The sequence below is a fragment of the Martes martes genome (genome assembly GCF_963455335.1).
Source record: "Martes martes genome assembly, chromosome: 8".
Lineage (NCBI taxonomy): Eukaryota > Metazoa > Chordata > Mammalia > Carnivora > Mustelidae > Martes > Martes martes.
The window spans coordinates 61826999-61848355 of NC_137895.1; positions in this window are offsets into that span (position 1 = coordinate 61826999).

The following is a 21357-nucleotide window of genomic DNA, read 5'->3' on the forward strand; positions in this document are numbered from 1 at the left end:
AAAAAAAAAAAAAATTCCATGATGAGCATTGTATCTATTGTCTGAGAAAAGCTGTGGGCAGGACATCCTGGGGCTAGGCATAGGGAAATATGTTAAAAAATGTATACTAAATATTAAATGAATGTATAGTAAGTTTTCATAACTATCCTACTCTTTTTGTTAAAATTCATAATAATTTATGCAATCTGATAATTATAATTTGTATAATCTGAATTCAGGGAATCACTATGCTTTTGCTGCTTTTTTAAAGCTAAGGATAAGCTTCTCTATACTCTTGAAGTTTGCTTATTTTTTATATATGTGTGTATTTATCATGTGTTTATATGATATAGGATATAGTTGTGTAAAAATAGGATCCACTTATGGTCCTGGGAGTAGGTAAAATGAGATGCTTAGCAATTTTAGGATTCCTCAATAAAAATCAATGCCAAATCATCTTACACTCAGTAAATAAATGCCAGGCAGTTGAGAAGGAAGACAGCAAGTATTTGGGAAGTCAGAAAGAAGGTGCCCAGAACAGTGAAAATATCAGCTCTGCTTAGTGCCTGCATAATGATTCCAAATACTATCTTAATATTTTCATAAACTTAGGTGAATGAGAATTGGCCATTAAAACATTAAAGCCCACTCTTCTATCAGTGCAAAGGGGAAAGGGATGGTAATTATGAAAAATCAAAGGCCCGGCATTGGTAGTAGAAGAGCGAGCCCATGAAGGAGCTGGCCGTGCTCAGCCTGCTTTCCCTGAAGGTGGAAGGTCATTCATGGGGAAGGCAAGGTGACCACAAAACCTTGCCAATTCAATGCCCATTTTGAAGTTCAGCCTGAGTAAGACTCCAAGCTGGTCAAAGAAATGAAGGTCAATATTAATTTAAAATCAAAACATTGTATCTGGAGTCCTTGCTAACACATTCCTTTTGAAACCCAGATCTAAATGCTCACCCTTTTGTCTGTGTGTGTATTGTTGTTGTCGTCGTTTGTTTGTGGTTTTTTTTTTTGCTATAAAACTTTCCAGCAGGGGGCGCCTGCATGGCTCAGTGGGTTAACCCTCTGCCTTTGGCTTAGGTCATGATCTCAGGGTCCTGGGATCGAGCCCCCATCGGGCTCTCTGCTTGGCGGGGAGCCTGCTTCCCTCCTTCTCTGCCTCTCTCTCTGCCTGCCTCTCTGCCTACTTGTGATCTCTCTCTGTCAAATAAATAAATAAAATATTAAAACAAAAAACAAACAAAAAAACTTTCCAGCAGTACCTGAAAAGTGGTTACTCTTCCTGCTTAGCAGGAAAAAGCTAATGGGAAAAATAGTATTCACATTGAAGTAGTTTCTGCCTAATTTTAAATCTCATTAAAAAAAAAAAGCGCAAAAAGATGTTTGTAAAAGAGGCACATAAGAAAATATCTTAGGGATACTGAATGGTTTAATTAAGATTTGCTGTTATTTTATTTTCATGATTTTAATTGAGATATAGGTCATTAGTTTTCTATTAGTTTTTTTTATTACAGTCATATTGCTTTATAAAATAATGCTATTAAACTAATGTTCTACAACACAAAGGGGAATTGGTTTATTCTGGCTTTCAGTGTTTCTGGAAAGATTAATTTTGGTGAGACCATTCTTTACATCTTACTGGTACTATGGCTTGAAAAAAAGTAGAGAAACCTGGTGGGAACAAATCCATCTTGAGTATAAGCTTAATTTCATTATCATGAAAAAAAGAGGATACGGTTCAGATTTTTTGCTTTTTCAATTATCTTTGTTGTTGTTAAAATGCTATTATTAGTGCTGTAAATGGCCATTATCTAGAGCTCGGGAATTTATTCCTTTTGATGTATGAAGATAGAGCAAAGGTAAAGTTCCAATATTGTCATGGACCCAATCCTGAAATGATTCCTCTTTGCCACTAGGTGTCCCTGTATAGATGTTCCTTCTACCTGAGAGACTTTAAAAAGCTGCCAACAAAAATCAGAGGGATGTTTGCTCCTCCTAAATCAACCCTTCTTACTTACTTTGCTTTAGCACTGGGGGACTGACCAGATGCTTTTGCCCTTGTTTTCCTGGAGGATTAATATCAGAGGACAAGACAGGCCTTGAACTAAACAAAAAGTGATCAAAGTTAGACTTGCACATTGGTCTGAACATATACATATTAACCGCTCATCCTGGAAATATATGAGAATCCCAACAGATACAATTTGAATTTACAGACAGATTTTAGTTAAGCATGCTAAAATGTGAAGGGGTTTAGGTTTGAATTAGATAACCAAAATGGAATATAATTTAAAATTATAGTTAGTAATAAAATAGGGTTCCATATGTTTTGAATATGAGAGTGGTATCATGGGAATTTAACAAATTTCTGTAATAGACATACAGAATAATATTAATCCCCAAGGGAACTTGGAGCTTATTTCATAATTCTTTGTTTTTTATACTTAACAAAGATCAACCATGCTAGCTGCTAGAACAATGTGACGTAATAGTTAAACCTGAGCTCATTTCTTTGTAAGTTTGTTTAATGTTTGGTTCTCTGTTTACCTGCAAAGGGAGGGAGTAGCTCAATGTTCTGATTCCAAATGTCTTTGCAGTTTTAGGTTGTATGAAATCATAAAACTGGATCATTAGAATAATAATGAAATTCCTTATTATACTCTTTGTTTTGAAATGATTAGAATCATTCAGTAAGGTTTTGGTAATAAAATTCAATGTTAATAATCTTTCTATTTGAAACCTGAATTTGATGAAAAACTTTTGGGGAAATAATTATTTATTGGAACCAATGGATTATTTTGAAAGGGTTATATCCTGCATTTAAAATACTATAGGTATTCATTTATCATTTGAATATATATATATATATATTTTTTTTTAAAGATTTTATTTATTTAGTTGACAGCCAGAGATCACAAGTAGGCAGAGAGGCAGGCAGAGAGAGAGGAGGAAGCAGGCTCTCCAAGGAGCAGAGAGCCCGATGTGGGGCTCGATTCCAGGACCCTGGGATCATGACCTGAGCCGAAGGCAGAGGCTTAACCACTGAGCCACCCAGACGCCCCAATCATTTGAATATATTTTGTTCAGTTCTGTGGTTAAATAATTTTCTATAATGCTGATTTGTATTTCATGACATATTACTATAATTCAACATAGGAACAATATAGGGAAATAAAAAAAGTAGTACCAAATAACCAAAATTAATTTAACTTCTTTTTCTTTTTTAACGAAAGCATCTATATTTTGGGATTTTTTAATGAAAATTTCTTCTCAGTGTAGAAGAAAAAGACACGTGGATACTCAGTCTTATCTTTCTCTCAGAGCAAAGCGATTTTTGAGAACTGGTGATATTTGAACAAGCTTTGAAGATGGTAATGAGTGCAGGAGATTGATAAAGACAATTGTTAATACTGTCTCTTAAAAATAGGAAGAAAATTTTTACAACCTAAAACCTGGGCAAAATTCTTGAAAATATCACTGAATGACATTTGCAAGGCCTTTAGAGAAGGAAAAGATGATTTTTTTTTAAATTTTAATTTTTTAAAAAGATTTTATTTGAGGGACAACATGAGAGAGAGAATGAGCAGGGAGAGTGGTAGAGGGAGAGGGAGAAACAGATGCTCTGCTGAGCAGGGAGCCCAATGCGTGGCCTTTTCCCAGGACTTTGGGATCACAACCTGAGCAGAAGGGAGCCGCTTAACTGACTGAGCCACCCAGGTGCTCCAGAAAAGGTAATTATTAGAAATAAGCATATAGAATAAAAAAGTCAGATAAGAGTTGGAGAGAATGTGGAGAATAACCCCGATTCACTGTTAGTAAGAATGTAAGGTGGGAGAGCCTATTTGGAAGTCTGGCAATCCTCAAATGATTAAACATGGAGTTACCATATGACTCAGCAAATGGTTGGTTATATGTCCAAGAGAAATGAAAACACATGTTCCCAAGAAAACATGTACCCAAATGTTCCAGCAGCATCATTCATAATAGCCAAAAGGTGGAAACAACCCAAATGGACATCAGTGGACAAATGGATAAACCAAATGTGGTATGTGCATTGAAGGAAATATTGTTCAACCCTAAAAAGGAATGAAGTACTGACACATGATGCATCGTGGAATAAGCTTGAAAACATTATATTAACTGAAAGAAACCAGTTGCCAAAGACCACATAATAGTATGATTCCATTCACAGGGAAGCCCAGAATAGGTGAATTCATGTAGACAAAGTAGATTGGTGTACACTTTATTTTAATTTTTAAAATTTGAGTATGGTTGGTATAATGTTACGTTAGTTTCAGGTGAACAACATAGATTTCAGTATCTCTGTAAGTTATGCTCTCTTCCCCACATGTGTAGCTACCATCTGTCGCCATACAATGCTATTAGAATATCACTGACTCTCTTCCCTCTGCTGTGCCTTTTATTCCCTGAATTGCACGCTCCGAGTGAGTTAATTGCATGTTATGTGAATTGTATCTCAATAAAGCTGTTAAGAAGTGAAATGCTAATACATGTTACAACATGGATTAACCCTTGAAAATACTGGACTGAGTGAAAGAAGTTAGCCCTATAGATGGGCTCCCAATCAGGGATTTATTGTTCTTCCAGCCAGATGCAGGCTACCAGTCACAAATCATTTTTCCTCTAAGCAAAATTGTCTTGTGAAATATGCCACATGCTAGCTTTACTTGGGCTCCCAAGGGAATGGAGCTGAAAAGTTAACTTAAGTTCAGGTTATCATGTAGAAGGTGAAGAGGGTAGCTCTTGGCCCTGAGACATATACTGAACTCCTTACACTAACTTATTACCCATCAGATTCTATTCATCTTGGCTTATGTGATTTCCATCTTATTCTTGGAAAAATCAGTACAATTAATTTTTTTTACATACAACATTTAAAATGTTATTTTATTGTATTCCCTTGTCTAGACTAAGTAAAATCCCTTAAATGTAGTCATTTCTACATGAGTTAACTTCTTCATATTTTTAATATAAACCTTTTTTCTTTAGCAATCTATGCAACCACACTATTCTGTAGAAATTCAGCATAACAGCATGTAACTTGGACCAAAACTAAGTATAGAAAATTAGTTCACTGTATTAAATATCAGAAACCCAAGAATGAGTGCAATTTATACCAAAAAAATTGCATTTTTGTTGTTGTTTTTCCTATGCATTAATTCTACCCATCTTTTTTTCAGTTAACTAAAAAAACCAGTTGTGAGGATACATCATGGTCAATGATAAGGAGTGAACATGGCAGGAAACTTTAGGCATTGCCAGAGCATAGATTTTTCTGTCAGCATTTGAGCTCCTTCTGTGCAACTAGAAGGATTGGGGGTAGATATATCTGAGTAAATATATCATGGGACACAGTTTCTAAAAAATGACAGGATTTTGAAATGATGACTACAGCTGACATCCCCAATATAACTTGCCTACTCTTTGTGGAAATGCTTGATGTACACATATTGGTCTTTTTACCCTCTCACATGGAGTCCTGTTCTAAAGGTGTTTTCCATGGGTGGATTACTTCTGTGAAATGAAACAAAGGAAGAGACAGTATATGAAGTAGCTAAAACCAGGTATTCCGTTAATGTCAAACTAACGGCCAGTTAGTGATGTATTTGCAAATTAGCACTTTTGGGGGAGGGGAGTGCCAATCTAAAGGCTCTTTAATTGATATTTGGTGTTTTTTAAGGGCCACTAGCAACTCAAGTTTACCTTGCAGAGCATAGCAAAATGATAAATTATGCTTATTATGGTTATTCTTTTGATTCACTTTTTTTTTGTTTCATTTTGCAAAATAAGTTCACTGATATTCAAAGAAAGCAATGATTTTCAAATTATTTTAGCCAAATGTGTTCCTTTGGCTCTGCTGATGGAGCATGTGACTCTGGATCTCAGGGTTGTGAGTTAGAGCCTTGCTTTGGCTGTAGAGATTACTTAAAAATAAAATCTTTAATAAAAAAATTGAATTTCAAAAAAATCTAACATGGAAGCTAGTATGTGAAACAAATTACAGTGGAGTTGCTTAGTTTGAAATGAAGAAAGGATAATGGAGTCTGGTATCTACAGCAAATTGCTAGCAATCTTCTGGAAATCCCAAAGGTGATAGAAAATGGAGTTGGAAAATCTCCTGTATAATGCAAAGGATATTAGTTGGAGTTCTAGACTCATCTTCAAGTAATTACTTAGGCAATTCCAGACAAGTCACTTTATCCCTCTGGGTTATTGTTTGCCCTGTGTGGAAAATGAGGTATGGAATAAAATGATTTTTAAGGGTCTTTTTTTTTTTTTTTTTTTTACAATTCTGATTCTTTGGGTTGTGGACTAAGGTCCCTTAATAAAGATAGGTACACAAAATATTAGGTTGAAACTAGAAATTGGCTAAAGGCTCATTGCTATGGCAAAATTAAATTTTAATTCATTGGTCAATATACAAAGATCTAGGTAATGATGTTTTAAATTCAGTTTTTAGGAGTAACAGAGTAAAACTCTGTTAAATATAAACCAGGTTACCAGCTTTGATATTTAGGAACTCGATTTTAATCTGCTTCTGCTTGTGGGAGTTAATTGACAGCATATTTCTGGGGTTTGATATTTTAACCTTCTTTTATAATCATTGAGTTTTAAATTTTATGTCACAGGCTATAAACAGAGAAAGTTACATTTTTTATTATTTTTGAATGACTTTTCATTTAGTCTGACAACACTGTTTTTTTGAGGACATGCAGTACCCTCAGAGTCCCTGTGACAAGTGCAGGCACTATCAGAGTGCAGGAGAGACACTTTCTTGGGTGTAACTTTCCGTTGTGTGCTTTATTGAGGTTGTACAGTGAAGTCATGTGGCAGCACTCCAAAGTAAGGAGCAAATGCATGTGCTGTGGATCTGAGCCGTCGCCGAGAGACCTGATCCACAGGTGTTCTCCCACATTATTGCTATACACATGCCGTACAGTTCAGGTCAGGGACATGGAGGGATGAGGATTTTTCTCTACTTTCTACATCAAAATGGACAACGTTGTTTTTAAAAACACTTAAAAAAAAACAAAAACCTGTATTCAGGCCAGCTACTTCACCAGGGCAGATAATCTCGTGTGATTGTATATCCTGCTGGTGGACCTGGAGGTCTAATGCCAATACTGGGTAAGATGTGGCTGTTTCCTAAACCTGTCTTAAAGCCTGCCATGACAATAGGAATGATAAAACCCAGTGTATTAGAGTCACATGACTTGAATAGTAGAGTCAGAAAGGAATTTCTCTTTTTTATTTCATTGTTCCTCTATGGCTCTTTTCTTGACCCTGAAAATAGATGCAATTCAATGAATTTTCTGGACAATCTTAAGTATACAAAGAGTCTAAGTCCAAAAAGCAAAATGTCCAGTCCCATTTAGGAGCCACTGGTTTTCATTAAAAGCCACAACTTGATTTAAAGTGGAAGCTTCTTCATGTCTTGAAAATTTATGCCACCAGATTGGTAATGCATCAGTAGCTACGTGATAGGTTCTTGCTCTCATGCCTGCCTAGCTTTTAATTCCTCCTCTCCTTGCTAACTTGTTTCTGATCTTTCTCCTGCTGGTGGGTGGAGGAGGTAGGAGAAGGTCAGCGGGTATTTTGCTTGACTGGTACTGTGGAGGTAGGTGATAACGCTCTGGAGATGGCAGACATTAAAGTTGATTCTTGCTTGTAAGGACACATGGGTTTTTCAGAGATGATCCCATGTTGTAATTCCTGCAATTTCTCTGACATGGGCAAATGCATTTTTATTTAGCCTAGTTGCTCATTTCCTCCATTGCCTCTATGAATGAAAGCCCTTGCTTATATCTGTCGATGCTTGTTCATTGTCCTGCAGGCTCTCTTAGTATCTAAAATTCCCCATATGATTCTTTCTCCTATATGAGACCCACGTTTGGTCCAAGAGAAAGAGTCATAAATTCTTTGTACTGATAAATTCTCAGAAAATGGTTACTCTCCTGCATAGGCTACTTCAATCAGCTTCTTGCTCCTAAGTTCCTAACAGCTGAGGACATTGCCTCCTTTAAAGCTACTTACTGTCTGTTGGCTTGAGGTGAAGGGTTGACAGTTCTCTGAAAATCTTTCTTTAAAAATCCATCTCTGGGTTACTGCGATGCTGACAATGATCTATCTCTTGACCTGCGCTGCTGGGTGTTACATGGATGCTTAATGCAAATTCATTTTGCATTTCATTTACATTTTGTAACTTTTCTGTGTGTTAGAGTCCAGGAATACTAATTAAGAAAAAAAAAATAGTTCAAATAATATCATCCAGGTGGTGAAAATCTACAATAAACCTCCTCCTTCTTAATCTCCAACTCCCAATCTTCGTGTTCTATCAATGCAGGGTCTTCTTTCTGGTTCTTAGATTCTTTGAACAGTTTTCGACCTGCTCTAGGTCCTCATTTTAGGAAGTGTTCAACTGAAATTTTTATTTTTAGCCCCTGTACTTTTATTTTAACTACAACCTCATGAATACTGATAACAAATACTGTGTTAAGCCTTCTACCTATATCAAGAAATCTTCCTACAAACTCAAAAAAGTTTAAGAATTGTTACCATTATTTTACACATGAAGACATTAAGGTTCTAAGGGTCAAGGAACTTGCCCAAAGTTGCAGGACAAGTAAATGATTGCACCAAGATTTGGACAAAATGTTTCCTGCTTTCAAATGCCATCTTTTTCCTCTGAGACTATTTTCAGTCTCAGAATAAGGATGGTCACATGTGTGACTTGAGGATGACCGCAGAACACACAGTGAAGATGGAACTGCTCACGTGTCAGGTTTCCCCGTGTCTCCCACTTGCTGAGGTCAGAGTGCAAGCAGTTGTTCACTTCAGGTCTGATGAACAAAGACTGCTCGAAACCAGAGGAAATTTCTGGGGAGTTTATGGTTCATGTGATGGACACAACCGTGCCTGTCCCAAACTAAACAAAACAAAAGAATGAAGAAGGAGAACAGGTTGGCCTCAGAAGGTTAACTCAGCCACTGTGGTTGGTTGTCACAGTTTTATCCTCAGAATAAATTATCATTGGTCTCAGAACCAAGATAATCTACATGTGTACTTTAGAAGGGTAAATAATTTAGCTCTCTGTCATGGAGGTGGGCAGTAATTGCCCACGAGGGCAATTTTGGTAAACAGGGCTGTCCTTCAGATGAACCAGATATCTGGTCTAGTGACAGCAGTGAGGTGAACAGTGGAGCTGGGGACTAATGGACTAAGTGCTGTTTTGTAGTTTTGTTGTGGTACTAGAACATGGGACCTCACAGTGCTGAGGCCCCCTAGTCGATTAATTTTACTCGTTGACTAAAATGTGTACAGTACTAATGAGTCCGCTAGCGGTGGCCATCTGTTGGAACCAGAATTTTATGCATTGCTTGGCTTCCCTTTCTTGGTAAACTCAATCCGTTGCATTGATAATGCATCCTGAAAGCATTTTGTCTAAAATATGATTTCTAATTTTCTCATTGTAAACATAATAAAAATTCACAATAGATAATTTTAAAAAATTTAAAGAATAGTGTAATTATAACTCAACAATTCTAAGATATGCATTGTTAACCTTTTTTCATTTTAATCCTTTTTTTTTTGGTATAGCTGAGCTGTATACCAAAGTATATAGTGAAGGAGTATATAAACAATTCCATTGTCTTTTTTTTTTCACTTCATTTTTATTAGGCTTTAAAGTTATAGGATAGTTAACATACATTCATTTATAATGAAAGCCCTCTTCCTTCTTGTTACAAAATTTTTGTTAAAAAGTGTATATTTCGGGTGCCTGGGTGGCTCTGTTGGTTAAGCATCTGCCTGTGGCTCAGGTTGTGATCCCTGGGTCCTGGGATCAAGTCCTGCTTCAGGCTCCTTGCTCAGCAGGGAGACTGCTTCTTTCTCTTTCTCTTCCTGCTGCTCCCCAGCTCGTGCTCTCTTTGTCCAATAAATAAATTAAGAAAATCTAAGAAAAAATATTTCATTGTTTACATGATGTTTCATCATGTGGTTAAATGACAATTTACTTAAACATTCTCTCATTATTGGATCATTGTTCCCCCCCGCCCCCATGTTAGGCTGCAATAAATATATTTTTGTTTAAAATTTTTTTTGATATTTTGGCATGTTTCTTAGAATTCACAGTGATAGAATTTCTGGACAGAGGACAAATACACTTCTTAAAATTTTATTTAAAATCAACTAATTAACATATAGTGTATTATTAGTTTCAGAGATAGAATTCAGTGATTCATCAGTTACATATAACACTCAGTACTCATTACAACAAGTGTCCTCCTTAATGCCCATCACCCAGTTACCTCATCCTCTCATCCACCTCCCCTCCAGGAACCCTCTGTTTGTTTCCTGTAGTTAAGAGTCTCTCAGGTTTGTCTTCCTCTGATTTCGTCTTAAGGCAAATACATTTTTATTTACTTATTATTTTTAAAGATTTTATTTATTCATGAGAGACAGAGAAACAGAGGCAGAGGGAGAAGCAGGCTCCCCGCTGGGCAGGGAGCCCAATGTGGGACTCTATCCCAGGACCTTAGGATTGTGACCTGAGCCAAAGGCAGATGCTTAATCCACTGAGCCACCCAGGCTCCCAGGGCAAATACATTTTTAAATTTTAAATGTTGTTTCTCAAGAAATGGAAAAAGATAGATTGTAATATATAGATATGCATCCAAAATAATCATTTTCTTAAGAACAAATAGTTAGAATATGAACTATACTTATCTATATTACTATAGAACTATAGTAGTTCTATACTTGTCTACTTTACTATAGAACTATATTTGTTCCCTTCTTATATTTTCTTTTTAAAATAAGGAGATTCAAAGTTAATGAAACAGTGTGAAACAACATTACTTATTTTAGAGTGCCTATTTTGAAGGAACTCAAGTTATTTTATCGCATTAATTCACACAGTTCTTCAAGGCAGGTGACAGGGTTATTATATCATAATTGAAAAAATAGAGCTGATGCTTTTTTTCAAATTCACTCAGTCAGGGTTTGGCAGGGCCCCAGATAATCTTTGTCTTTTTAATTTTTATTTTATTTTTAAGATTTTCACCTGCTGTGTGTGTGTGACCTGAATAATTTCTACCAGTAAACTATTGATATAGCAAAGAGAAAAATTGTGAATGCCACAAATACTTACCCTCTTTAATAGAATTTCAGCAAAGAAGAGAAGGACTAAAAGGGCAGGGTATAAAGATGAAATTCTCTCATTTTAAAGTGTTCTAAAGAATTTAGGTAAAGAACAGATTCATGATGCTGGTTTTCCTCCTTGGGTACATGTAAGCATATTTAAAGTGGACTTTACTCATCAGTGACACAAAACTTTTACTTGTCTTTCTCCTTCCATATTTTTTCCTTGAACTATAAATGGATAAGTATATATTCCTTGACTTACAATGGGGTTACATCCTGATAAGCACATTATAGGTTGAAATAATAGAAGTCAAAAGTGCATTTAATACTCTTAACCCACCAAGCACCATAACTTAGCCTGGCCTACCTTAAAAGTGCTCACAACACTTATATTGGCCTACAGTTGGGCAAAATCACCTAACACAAAGCCTATTTATAATAAAGTGTTGAATATCTTATTAATTTATTGAATGTTACATTAAAGGTGAAAACTAGAATGGTGGTATGGGCCCAGAATGGTTCTTCATTGTATTGGTTTTTTACCCTTGGGATTGTGTGGCTGACTGGGAGCTGTGGGAAAGTGGGAGGGAGAATATCATGCCATATATTGGTAGCTCTGGGGAAAAAAAATCAAAATTTGAAGTACTGTTTCCACTGAATGCATATTGCTTTCACACTGCTGTAAAGTCAAAAATCATAAGTCAAACCATCATAAGTCGGGGACCATCTGTAGGTACATATACACTTACAGGTATGTATAGATTTTTCCAATGAAGTCTTCATTCAACAAATATTTATTTTAAAAAAGCTTTTCTTATTATAGAAGAAAACACACTCTTATATTATAAAAAGACCACAGAGATATCAAAACTAATAGTGTCACCGTCATTGGTTTGTTCTGAGGATTAAATGTGTGGTACTGAGTACAATACTTCATATCTCACAGGTGAGTAATAAGCCTTAGCTTTGGGAATATTAGTCTTGCATATTGATGTAGGAGACACTCAAAGAGGTAGGAAGTCTAGATAGCAGGAAAGAAAGTGTGTAGCCATGTGGTCCAGATTAGGTACCTGGAGGAAGGGTTGAAGTATTGGCAGAGAAGGATGGTTGGGGATCTTTAATTATGAGTGGAGAAAAGATGAATGAGAGTGGTCTTTCAAAGTATTCAAAGTCTATTCATAGAACTGGATAACAGAAAACTACCTTTTTTTGTATTTCCTTTTTTGATTTTTCCATTTTCCTTCTTGAAATGCAAGACAGTTAACAACGAAGAAGGCAAGCGAAATAAATAAAAGGCATAGACTAGAAAGGAAGAAAGACACTGTCACTTTTCACGGATGACACCTGTATACATAGAAAATTCAAAACAACCTGCAGATAATTATTAGAATTAATAACTGAAATTTTAAAAAACATTTAAACAGGGTTATCATGTTTCTAAATACCAGGAGCAATTTGAGCAAAAAACAATGCCATTTGTGAAAACAAACAAACAAAAATACGTAGAAGTAAATTTAATGGGAGAGATTTAGATGCTTTTCATAGAAAACTCTAAAACATTTGTAGAGAAAATTTAAAAATATCTAAGTAGAAGAAGGGTTATAATTTGTTCATGGTTTGGAAGACTGTTGTCATCATGTCACTTCTACCTCAGTGAATCCTTAGAGTCAGTGCAATCTTTTTTTTTTTTTTAAAGATATTATTTATTTGAAAGAGAGAGAGCATTATGGGGGGAGGAACAGAGGAAGAGGGACAAGCAGACTCTGCCTTGAACACAGAACCGGATGGGGGCTTCAGTCCCACAACCCTGAGATTATGACCTAGCCAAAATCAAGAGTCTACCACTTGACTGACTGAACCACTCAGGCATCCCAGATCAGTGCAACCTTAATCAGAATTCCCACAAAGTTGTATGTATGTTTGTGTGTGTAAATTGACAAGTTGATTTTTAAAATTTATGCAGAAAAATAAGTCAGTCTTAAAGAACAACAAAGTTAGGAGACACTACTAGATACAAATACTGATTTTAATCCCAAATAAATTAATATGGTGCATTGCTTATGTGAGGCTGGGCAAATAGACCAATGGAAAAAAATTCTACCCAGTAATCCTCCTATAACTTATGGCAAATGTGACACTGCAGAGCAGTGGGACTATGACAATCTTTTAAATAAATTGTTCTGAATTAGGGTGTCATATGGGGAAAATAAAACTTAAACCCTATTTCAGGTGCTATGCAAAAGTCAATTCTAGGTAAAATCTATTCCTAAGTGTAAATGGTAAAACACTAAATCTTCTAGAGATAACATTGGAGATTATCTTCATGACCTTGGGGTAGGGAGTGATTTCTGGAAAAGGGACACAAAAAGTTCTTGTTATAAAGAAAAATATTATTAATAAGTTGTTCAACATTAAAATTAAGGTCTTCTGTTCATCATAAGATATAACTTAAGTCAAGTGGGAAAAGATATCAACAATGCATGGAACTGATAGAGGGCATGTTACCAGAGCATTAAGAATTACTACAAATTAGTGTGACAAAGACAGATAATTGAATATTAAAAAAGGGCAATGAGCTTGAACAAGCCCTTTAAAAAATAGAATCTCCAGGGGTGCCTGGGTGGCTCAGTGGGTTAAGCCTCTGCCTTTGGCTCGGGTCATGATCCCAGGGTCCTGGGATAGAGCCCCACATCAGGCTCTCTGCTCTGCGGGGAGCCTGCTTCCTCCTCTCTCTGCCTGCCTCTATGCCTACTTGTGAGCTTTGTCTGTCAAATAAATAAATAAAATCTTTAAAAAAAATAGAATCTCCAATCAGATGGTAAATATAAAAAGGTATATATATATATATGTACATGTATTTTACCAAAACACGTATACAAGAATGTTCATAGCAGTTTTATTTATAAAAACCAACAACTGAATATTATTTAAATATCCATTATCATGAGAAAGGATAAACTGTGTTATAGTCACACATTCACACAGTGTAATACTATAAAAAATGAAAAAGAATGGACTACAGTTACATGCAATAACATAGATGACTCTTAGAAACTTGATAATAAAGAAAGCAGAGAATAATAGTCTGTTAGATTTCACTTTATAGAACATGAGGACCAGGCAAGGGTAGTGGTGATAGAAATTGATGATAAAAGTGTTTATCCTGGGGGAGGAAGTGGTTTTGGTGCTGGTGGTTTCTTGGGTGCTGGTATTACTTTATTTTTATGTGGGTGGTACTCACACGGGCAAGGTCATTTTGTGATAATTCACTGGGTTGTAAGTTATGATTTGTGTGTTTTTCTGTATGTATGTTTTGCTTCAGTAAAAGTTTTTTAAAAAGCCAGTTGCATTCCTAAATAACATCAGTTGTGTAATCTAGAAATAAATCCAACAAAACGTGCAAGTTCTTCAGGAAAAAATATTTTTATTTGAAGATATTGAAATTATTCAAATGTACAGACTTACCATGTTTAGAGGTAGCAAAATTCAATATTGTAAAAATGCCAGGTTCACATTTATAGTTATCTATAAATTTAATGCAAGTTAAATAGAAGACCCAAAGGGTTTTGAAAATGATTCTAAAATTCATGTGTAAGAACAAAGGGCTAATAATAGAGCACTAATGAAGAAAAAAAAGGCAATGTGTGGATTTACTCTATGAGAATTCAAGAGATTATGAGTGGGGAGAAACAATTTCTCACAATTATGAAGCTATAGTGATTATGACCATGTGGTATTGGCATAGAAACAGAATAGAGAACTCAGACACTGAAAGACACTGATATTTCTTTGTATCCTTCGTATATGATGTAGTGGTATTGCAGATCAGTGGGGAAAAGTTGGACTTTTCTGCAAACTGGGGGACATGAAATGTTTAATGATGGAAAAAAAAAATATTGGATCCCTACATCATCTCATACACAAACAATACCTAGAGGACTGAAGAATTAAACATGAAAAGCCAAGTTCCTACATTTAACACAATTTTTACGCATGTGATGTATTTCATAGCAAAAATATGAAAGAGAAATAAAAATAGTCTTCATTATTAAATTATTATAGTGTTATGAATTATTAAAGGAAAGAAAGTATAATAACCATAACATTATTTCACTTCGCTGATAAGGAGAAGAAATTTGAACTTGGGAGATTGGTATCTTGACAAATCTTTGAAATTTCCAGAGGGAAAGTTTCATTTTCATAAAAAGATTTTCCTGTAGCTCTTAGAGATCAAAGATGCCATTGCACAGTGAAAAAAGAATCCCCAAAGAAGAAAGTTCACAAGAAAGGAGACTAGTGGTTTAGCATATCTTACCAAAATACATTGAGAAAACTTTTAGAGCCAGTGGTCGAAGGTTACACAAAAGGGCAGTGCATTTTTGTACCTTGAGTTCATATAAAAATATGCTTTGCAGATCATTAGTCTGTCCATGCAAGCAAAGTAGTGTTGCCATTTTAAACAGAGGCAGTAAATCTCATTTGGTGAAAAATCCTGAGTTACTATCATAGAAAATTGTTTATGAAAGGAAGTTCAGGAGAAAGGACGTGATCATTTAAGTAGAGAAAAGCTTTGTCTGCAAAGGGTGCTGCAGTGATGGTATTCTCCCATTTTTGGTGAGAGAAATTTAAAAGAAGACACCATTATGTAAGGGGAAACAAAGGTGATGTTATAGAAAATGAGCATTCTGGAAATAGAAATGTTGATTTCCATATGTACATACCACCCCATTTGCGGTGATTCTAGACTTAAAAGCCCAACCTGATTAAATAATTTGTTTTTACAAAGTTAAATTTTTTCAATAATTAAAATAGTGATGATCCTAATCAATGGGGAAGGTTTATTAGAATTTATTTTTCTAGAGCTTTCTCTGGAAACTTTAACCTGACAGAGTTATTATGAATATTAATTTTTACTGTTTCTAATGGGTAGTTTTCTTATTCTTTGCCTCAGGACAGTTATTATTATTATTTCTTTTTACTATTTTATTTATTTATTTTTTTACCAGTGTGCCCGCGAGCTGCATTTGGAATACTAATATTTGATAATGGGTGGAAGATAAGGCCAGACAGGTATAGATACTTGTTGAGAAATGAATTTGGAAAATATCCTGAAAACGTGAAAGAAGCTGATGCCTTTGAAAGAGAATATGACCCTGGGGATGAGCAGTTATGGCTCGAAGCAGGGGTCATGGCAGGAGGTTCTTTGTTTTGGTTGAGATCAGTTTGGAGAGTTTGGCTTTAATCATTTTACATGCAGAAAAGCCACAGGAAACCTTCGGATAAGGCAAAAAATGTGCAAGAAGGTTATTTTTGCAATAGTGAAGCCAGGTGTTTTTGTTTGTTTGTTTGTTTGTTTATATGTAAAATTTGCTTAGAATTGATTTCACTCTAGGAAACGCTAACAGAAGTGCTCTACCATTGACTGTATGGCTAGCTGGCTGTTAAATCCTTTAGCTCATTCATTCAGGGAGAGGGAGAGGACATTCAGTAAGGGCTGTGTACCTGTGTGTATGTGTGTGTGTGTCTGTGTCCCTGTGTTTGTGTGTGTGTTTGTGTCTGTGTCCCTGTGTCCCTGGGAAAGAGCCTGGGAATAGAGTAGGCAACAAGACAAATATGTAGTCCCTACCCTTATGTGGCTTAGTTTATGACCTTGTGTGGCAGAAAGATATTAAACAGCTACTCAGGAAACATAAAGAGTATGCTAAGATGATAAAAGAGGGCATCTAGTCAACTCTGGGGATGACATTTTGCTGAGGCTAAGAATACAGTAGTTGCCCAAGAAATAACTTCTTGATTGAATTAATGCCAATAGCATTATTGCAGGCCTAAGGCTTTTGAAAATTCTTTCATTTGTGAAGTTTTGCTTGTCAAATTTAATCATTTCCTGGCTCTCCAAAAAACCAGCCTAAGACAGAATAGGCATCTGCCTCTAACAAAAACTCAAGAAAGCTTCGAAAGCCCAAATCCAAGGAAAATATAACTAAAGGAAATAAAAAGGGTGGGGTCAAATGTGATAACTTGCTTTTCGACTGCAGTTATATTTTTATTTTACTACCAGTATTTTGGTCTCAAGATGCATACTGATGTGGTTCTATAGATAATTGGATATTTTAGGAATAATTTTGTGAACCTTGTTTCCCCTATACAAATCAACTGGTTAGTATTTAAACATATTTGGAATGAAAAAGCTGACCTGGAATCCTGGATTTGCAGCCTGGTGTGTGAATTTGGGTCAGTCTCACCGAGGCTTACTTTTCTCATCTGAAAAATAGGCATTTAATAAATTATTGCTGTCAGAATTAAATGGCATATGGGAATTGCCTATTACAGTGCCTGGGGTCTGATAGTTTCTCAGCAAGTGTGATGCTTCCCACTTGTTTCAATAGCAATACATGTAAAGTGTTTAGCCCATAAATATATAATAAATGTCAATTTTTTTTCTGAATTCTGTTAGTAAAGAATAGATATAATTTGAGACATTCTTTTGGTAATTTCAGAGAAGAAGATAATTACAGAATGGGACAGGAAAGAGAAAGAATCAAGACTGCCATCCCGAGGGAAAATATTTTAGGCAGCAGTAAGACTTTGTGTTTGGCATGATCACTAGGTACCCAGTTTTTATTACTATGTTCAGTTAGCCACTGTAGGTACCCAGTTTTTATAAAAATAGTTCACCATTTCATAGAAGTTGTTGGACAATTTACAGATTAAGTATGTGACATATGTATATGTAACAAATGTACTATATGCTGGGTCTGGTAGTTGACACATATTGTATATATGTGGTTTATGGATTGTAGCTGTTAAGTTTTGTATCTTTATCCTGCATTAGAAAGTGTAACTTCCAGGAAAAAATATATATGGTTTTGGAACGGAATGAGGTGGTACTTAAGAGAACATCAAATTGATAATTACTCAAGTAATGATAGTCTAAATGTGGTAATTGTATTCTATAATTTTTATACTTTGCAAAGAACTTTCATATAATTAACTTTTTGACCCTCACAGCAATCCATTAAGGTGTCATACAGATTTCTTCCCTTTCTTCCTTCCCACCTTCTTCTTTTTCTTTTTCTTTTTTTTCCTTTTTAAAAAAGAGAGCCTTAGGGAAAAATAAAGGACTTGCTCAAGGGCACATGAACAGGAAATAAAAGAACTGGGGAACTGAACACAAGGTTGTATAGCCCAAGGTCAATTTGTCCCCTGCTTGCTGTGTCTAAGGGAAGTCAGTCATGTGCACCCATTCCCCATATATCATCTTCATCAAAGAAGGCTGTGTCTAAAACTAGTCTCCTTCTACCTTTAAAACAACTTTACTGTTGCCTTTGGAACAGTCTTTGGATGGAAAGCACTGAGGATGAAGGCACTTTGGCCATAATGCCCTATAGTTTCATCAGTAGCCTGCAACAGCAGCCTAGAAAGTCCCACTCACAAGAGCTTTGATTCTTTCAGTTCCTGTAGTCTTGGGCCAGACTTGCGAAAGGTACAGTGAGGGCAGTCCTCTGTTTCTGGAAGAGGAATAAATACTTCACTTACCAGGCATTTAATGTGTCTTAAAATTGATATCATTTGTAGTGGTCATCAATAAATAATGTTTTATTCCAGGCATTTAATAATTTGCTCCATTACTTGTTGCTAATTATGATCTTGTTAGGGGCATGGGGAATTTAAAGTGACCTTGTTTTCTTACACCCCTTAAGAAAGCGTTTTGTATCTGGAGTCATCTTAAAGAAAACAAAAGAAAAAAGAGTGTGGAGCACAGCCCATCACTGTCATGTAAACTCTGCACTTGATAGCCCTGATTTTCAAGGTTGCATTTAGAGTAAGTCTTCAGTTTGCCTTTACTGTTTTATACCTGTTCTTTTGCTATTAATTTAGCAAATTGGAGTGGTGATTTGGGTGTGGATTAACCATGTTTAATTGCAGTTTGGTTTTAGCTACAATTTAGAATTCAGCCATTGCCTTTCTCCCCCTCATTAACTCATTAATCAAGAGTTGACTGCATAGAATTGTTGGTTGGAAAAGTTAACTGCTTCCAAACCATAGAGATGACTTCTCTCTGTGACTTCAAATACTAGTTTCAAGTATCAAAAAGTGTCCAGGCAAGCCAAGATGTCCTTGAACAATAGAGGTCAGTCCACTGTGGTAGCTCAGTCTTGCGGTTCTCCTGCCTTGACTGGAAGTTATAAAGCTGGAGCCAGAACCAAGACATTATGCCTCCTTCAGAGAAATCCTAAGTATAAGTTAGTCAGAAATTAAATAAATTCCATTTGGCAAGGGCATGACAAATGTCCTAGAGTCTTGAACGTATTTAAATGCCATAAATGGTGAAATTTGCAGTTCATTAAAATTGAGGAAATGATTTAAATAATAAAACCCCAAACTTCAAACTCACTGTTATTTTCTTTTCCCACCTTCAGTTTCCAGCCAGGAAATACTGTCATAGTAAAACAATCTTGTGGTTCAACTCCCTGCTGCAAAAGAAGTATATTTGAGTTATCTTAAACGAATTCCTTCAAATGAGTGTCTGAGTGATGTTTAAAAACCTCTGAGGGAGATTCCATAAACTACTTTGGTAAACTCTAGCGATGTTTGAATGACCTTGCAGTTAAAAGATGGCTCCTGATATTTAAACTGGCCTTCTTTGCTTATGTCAGAATATCATCGATGAGTTTGTTTTTGTGAATATTTGAGATGGAAAAGACCTTGAGACAACATGAGAAACACTTGAAACAACATTTTTACATTTACTAAGTTATTTCCTGAAAGAAGTTTTTTATTCTCTTATTCTTTCAAACATGTTGTAGGAATAGCCTTTACATTTGTTCATTTAAGATTCTTATTAAATGAATTATACTTATGATGTGTAATCTTTATTTATGGTAGTATGTTGGTATAGATGGGTCTGAGGGCACTTTCTAATTCTGAGATTTTGTGTTTTTTTTTTTTTTTTTTTTTTTTTTTGTAGTTATGATTGTGAATGATGAGGTTATTCAGAAAAGCCCGTTTTACCCTAAATGTTCTAGGTCTGTTTCTTGGACTATAAATAGGGCAGATAAGATTTGGGCAAGTCTGTGAACTTTCCATTGACTTTATTAGAACAGTGTTTTCCACTGGTTATTCCTGTGGGGCAGGGTCACATCTGATATGAGATTGGTTCAGCATAAATACTGTGTGTACAGAGTAAACATGAAAATGAAAGCCAGAACATGAGAAATGATAGAAATTTGTAAGCTTGAAATAATATTTTTGGATTCATACCATGGTTGCCTGTCTACTTTGTATATATATGTTCCTTGGATGAACTTGTCCATTCTTGAGGTTTTATATATCATTTCCATGTTATGGATCTTCATATTTTTTTTGTTCTTGCCTAAACTACCCTTCAGAGAATGTCTCTGGATTTTTATGAGCACCCTATACTCTACACATCCAAAATTGAATCCTTCACTTGAACCTGCCCTTTCCTATCTTAGTGAATTTTGTCATCATTCATTCAGTTGCTCAAGCAACAAATGATCTTTGTTCATTTCATATACTTTGCCAATTAGGACTAGGTTTTACTCTAAGTCACAGAAAATACCAACTAATAGTGCCTTAAATGGTACAGAGTTTTATTTTAGCTGCCCATAAAAATCTGAGTTGGTACTTGCAGACGAATATGGTGCTCTATAACACGAAGGACAAAGGTTCTTTATATCATACTGCCTTGTCATGGTTGGTGACATCTAAATTCCAGGCAGCAGGTTGGAGAGAGAGAGAAAAAAAGAGAGAGCAAAGGGCACACATGCTCTAGTCTCATCAAAAAGACTTCCAGAAGCTGCTACCTAAACACTTAGGCTTATTGTCCCATTGGTCAGAATTTAGTCATGTACCTAGTTGCAAAAGGAAAGTGGAAGTGGCATTCTCTATTCTGGGAAGCCTTGTGTCAAGCCCCAAATTGAAAACTCTACCACCATTGAAAAAGAGGAAAATGAATATTGGCAGACAAAATTTTGGACTCCCAAATATCTTTGAACATACTGCTGTTCATTCATAGGACACCATCTGCTCCTCCATAAGGAAGATAATCCCCAAATTCCATTAAGTTACTCTTCCAACTCAAAGTCCTTGATCTCTGGGTATGTTTGGGTCAGAGAGATAGAGCTTCTTATGGTTTGGTAACCCATAAACTAAAAGGCACTCTGTCCCATAAGCTCTCATAATCTAATG